Here is a 5455-nt window from a genome sequence, read left to right on the forward strand (position 1 = left end):
TTGATTTTTTATTTCATCAAAATTAAGTGTTTTTCTTCAATAGCTTCCAGGTCATGTGACCTAATGACTCAAAATCACTTTGAAATAATTATAATAGTCCCTATAGATGAGGCACAGACATTTGTTTTCCATTTTTAGCCATTTTCCATTTTTTAGGAATTTTATTCGTCTAAATTCAATGTTTTTCTTCAATAGCTTCCAGGTCATGTGACCTATTGACTCAAAATTACTTTGAAATAATTATACTAGTCTCTTTAGATGAGGCACAGACATTTGATTTCCATTTTTAGCCATTTTCCATTTTTTAGGAATTTTATTCGTCTAAATTGAGTGTTTTTCTTCAATAGCTTCTAGGTCATGTGACCTAATGACTCAAAATCACTTTGAAATAATTCTAATAGTCCCTATAGATGAGGCACAGACATTTGTTTTCCATTTTTAGCCATTTTCCATTTTTTAGGAATTTTTTTCATCAAAATTGATGGTTTTTCTTCAATAGCTTCCAGGACATGTGACCTATTGATTCAAAATCACTTTGAAATTGTTCTGCTGGTCTGTATAGATGAGGCACAGACATTTGTTTTCCATTTTAAATAATTTTCAATTTTTTAGGAATTTTTTCCATCAAAATTTCATCAATAGTTTCCAGGTCATGTGACCTATTGATTCAAAATCACTTTGAAATAATTATACTAGTCTCTTTAGATGAGGCACAGACATTTGTTTTCCATTTTGAGCTATTTTCCATTTTTTATTAATTTTTTTCATCAAAATTGATGGTTTTTCTTCAATAGCTTCCAGGTCATGTGACCTATTGATTCAAAATCACTTTGAAATTGTTCTACTAGTCTGTATAGATGAGGCACAGTGATTTGTTTTCCATTTTAAATAATTAAATAATTTTTTTCGCCAAAATTGAGTGTTTTTCTTCAATAGCTTCCAGGTCATGTGACCTATTGACTCAAAATCACTTTGAAATAATTATAATAGTCTCTTTAGGTAAGGCACAGACATTTGTTTTCCATTTTAAATAATTTTCAATTTTTTAGGAATTTTTTTCATCAAAATTGAGGGTTTTTATTCAATAGCTTCCAGGTCATGTGACCTATTGACTCAAAATCACTTTGAAATTGTTCTACTAGTCTGTATAGATGAGGCACAGACATTTATATTCGATTTGAGTCCTTTTTGTAATTTGTAGGTATTTTTATATTAGTTTATATGTCATCAATCAGTCAATCCAATTTTATTTGTACAGCACATTTCAGCAGCAAGGCATTTCAAACTGCTTTATATAATAAAAACATGAAAACACAGAGTCATGCAACATAGAATCAACAACACTTCGCCACCAGTGGGCACATAGAGCACGGTGAGCAGCACTCCTGACTCAGCGAGCCAACGGCAATTAAGCGCAGCAACGGCTGGTCAGCGAAGGCGCTCACTGTCGCTCTCATGTTTCCACAGGTAAATGTCAATTAGCGCTGCTGTTTGTGTCTCTTGTGGGGAAGGTGGGCTAGGGCGGAGTGGNTCATAATATTCTAATTTTTTGAGACAGGGATTTTGGGTTTTCATGAGCTGTTTGCCAAAATCATCAAAATTAAAACAATAAAAGACCTGAAATATTTCAGTTGGTGTGCAATGAATCTATAATATATGACAATTTAATTTTTATCATGACATTATGGAAAATAATGAACTTTATCACAATATTCTAATTTTATGACCAGCACCTGTACTTGAACAGAATTTGCAGAAGAGTACAACCTATTATCCAAATGCATTTGAAAATTATCTGCATATTTGTAGCAACAGAAATATAAAACAAATGTACTAATAAAGATTGCATAAACCTTTAATTTTAACTAGATTTTCCCTCAATATTTCTGTAATAAAACAAATTAACCCATGTTAATAACCAGGAGTTGTAATAACATTTTGTCAATCCTTCTATAACTTTATGAAACAGTTGGGTTTCTACATAACTTTTAAGACATAACAAAGTCTCCGTGCCAACCGGGTTAGTATTTTGCACGAGGGAACTTCCTATGAGGAAGTGAATCAGTCGTAGTAGAGTCTTGTCCAGAAACTGGTGTGCAGTGTGCAAGGTGGAATGCATTCCAATTCCTTCCGTCACTCAGCATGAAAGTGTGTTTACTGTGATGGCGGAATGTCAGAACTACAGACATGGTGGTACACAGTTACCACCATGTCTGTGTGCAGTTTTGAGAACCAGGTCGGTAAATGACATCATAATCAAAACATAGCAGGCAAGCTGACCATCGTGCAATGCGCAGTCCAGCTCGATTCATTCCTTTTATGCTCAGAAGTGTGGTCAGAGCTTGGTGGTCTGTTCGAAGGGTGAAACGTCGACCCCACAAATATGTTCTCCATTTCTCTGTAGCCCACACACATGCAAGTGCTTCATTCGCCTGTAACATTAGGATGACCTTTTGGAACGTGTAATGGATTCCGTATCCTGCTCTCTCCTTTCTGGAATTAAGGTACTCTTGCACTGCGCTTGGCATCAGTGTAGCATTTCATTTTGGTTTGAGGTTTCAGGACTTCATGTTGTGTGTGCCTTGTTGTGCAGTGAAGATGTGGCAGGAGGCAAAGGGAGTATGTTCAGTTTAGTACGCATTTTCCTCCCGAAGAGAAGTTCATACAGAGGGGTGGATGTAGCTGCATGAGGTGTTGCACAATATACTTGAAGCCATTCTGAGAAAGTGTCTTTCCACGGCGTTAGACTGTTGGATTGCAGTCTGAATGCAGGTGTGGAGGGCAGGATGAAACCTTTCAACGGCACCATTGGTAGCAGGATAGTAGACAGATGTTCTGCTGTGAGATATTCCTCTATTCTGGAGGAATGATGAGAAGGTTCCGGATGTAAACTGAGTGCCATTGTCTGTAACAATGTTCTCTCAGGGTTGCCATGAAGACTGAAAACGGTTGATAAGAACTGAATAACATTGTTCGTAGTGACAGTATGTGAGAAAGCAAGTTCAGGCCATTTAGAATAATAATCAGTCAATGTAATAGCAAATCTGCAAGAAGGAATTGCCGTGTCAAATGGACCTACAATGTCAAGTCCAAGTTTTTTCCATGGCCCATCTGGCAGTGGTAGAGTCTGAAGAGGAGCAGAGCGTGTTTGGGCAATTTTATCATTTGACTGGCATATGACACATGACTTAATGGCATCCTGAAATTGCGAGTCCATTTTTGGCCACCAGTAGAAGTCTCTCAAGCGACGTATTGTGCGCACGACTCCTTGATGACTTTCATGTGCAAGTGTAATCAGAGTATGTCTGACAGAAAGTGGTGCGATGAGTCTCATACCTCTGAGGATGTAATTACCGTAAGTGGAAAGTTCATTTCTGATCTTGTAGTATGGAGCAAGTGTATCACTGACTGATTTAATGGAGGCAGGGCAGCCTTTTTCCATTTGTGCATGCAGATTTGTCAGTTCAAGGCAGGAGAAGCAAGCTGAATTAAAGTCAGTAACAGGAAGAGCAGACAGAGTAGCAGAAATCTGAGCCACCATTTCTGGATCCACGTCTGGTACAGGATCTGACATCGCAGGCAGAGGCAGGAGTGACAGGCAATCTGCTGTGTAGTTTTGAGAACCAGGTCGGTAAATAACATCATAATCAAAACAGGCAAGCTGACCATCGTCCAATGCGCAGTCCAGCTCGATTCATTCCTTTTGTGTTCAGAAGTGTGGTCAGAGCTTGGTGGTCTGTTCGAGGGGTGAAGCGTTGACCCCACAAATATGTTCTCCATTTCTTTGTAGCCCACACATGCAAGAGCTTCCTTCTCGACAGTAGAGTACTTTTGTTTGGTTGCAGACAGTGTGCGAAAAGCGAAGGCCACAGGCTTCTCTGTTCCATCAGGCTGAACTTAGGCAAAGACAGCTCCTAGTCTGTAATACGTAGAGAAGGATTAAACAGTGCAAGAGCAGGGCTGTTCACCAGAAGCTGCTTAATTTCTTCAAAGCTTGTCTGTGCTTCTGTAGTCCATACATAGTTACTTGTCCCACTTCCACAAGAACGCATAGGTGCCACTATTGTTGCAAAATTGGGCAAGAACTTGGAGTACCAAGATACCAACCCAAGGAAGGATCTCAATGCAGCAGTATCAGTGGGTGGAGGAGCATTTAAAACAGCGTCAATGTGTTCTTTGTCTGGGAGAATGCCATCTGCAGTTATGACATGACCCAAAAAACGTAAAGATGTCTTTCTGAAATGACATTTGTTTTCATTCAGCACAAGACCAGTAGTTTTGAGCTTTTGGAGGACAGCGTTCAGGTTGCTGTCATGCTCAGCAGGAGTTTTACCATAGATGATGAGGTCATCCAGGTAATTCTGGACACCTGGAAGATCTTTTAGAATCTCAGCCATCATCTTCTGAAATGCTGAGGGAGCAGAGGGAATGCCATAAGGAACTCTGCAAAATCTGAAAGGACCTTCATGTGTGATAAATGCAGTTAAATCTCTGCTATCTTCATGCAGGGGTAGCTGGTAGTATGCATTGGCTAGGTTGATTGTAGAAAACAGTGTTGCACCTTGTAAACTGACAAACAACTCATCCACATGTGGTAGGGGATAGCAGTCTGTAATAACAGCTCTGTTTGGTTCACGGAGGTCTGCACACAATCGTATTCCTCCTGTTTTGCGTCCTGTTACTACGATTGGTGAAACCCATGGCGATGCATCAATGCGTTCAATGACTCCAGCTTTCAGGAGGCTGTTCAGTTCAGCTGAAACTAGAGCTCCCACTGCAAAGAGAAGATGTCTAAGCTTTTGTCGTACAGGTTTAACTGTAGGATCCAGTCTTACTTTATGAACAAATGATTTCACACAGCCTATATCAGCAGCAGCAGAGGTTAGTGATGCAGGTGATCTGCCTGTTATCACGGGAGGAGCAGGAGCAGTGCATGGTGGCAGAACAGTATTTCCAGTGATGCAAATGTGCAGTGCTTTCATCAAGTCTTGACCAAGAAGAGGAGTTCCCTGTTTTACAACAAAAAGAGTAGCTGGTGTAGTAATAGTTCCTCTACTTGCTTTGACTCGTAAACATCCTAGTACAGGAATTGTTTTCTTAGTATAAGTAACTAAGCTGTGGAAACAAGATACGTTCTTGAATAACTGTGCATTTATTTAACGTAGTACGTCAACTACTCTTACATCATCTCTCTTACGCTTCCTACCATAGACATAATATAAGGATAGACGCCTCATAGACCGCTCTCGCCTATTGTCGCTGACGAGATTTAGGGCGGCCATCTTGGAGCGGTACTCCACTCCACTCAGCGTTATGTGTTTAGCAGGCACAATGATGTATCAGCGCATTTAATCGATCATAACACACTTTTTTGTTTCTGTAAACCGTATTCAAACATCTATCAAAGGAACATTTATAAACAATTGTATTTTTTAAGTAGGTTTTGTTCATCATA

The sequence above is a fragment of the Poecilia formosa genome, unplaced genomic scaffold (assembly GCF_000485575.1).
Source record: "Poecilia formosa unplaced genomic scaffold, Poecilia_formosa-5.1.2 Scaffold737, whole genome shotgun sequence".
Classification (NCBI taxonomy): domain Eukaryota; kingdom Metazoa; phylum Chordata; class Actinopteri; order Cyprinodontiformes; family Poeciliidae; genus Poecilia; species Poecilia formosa.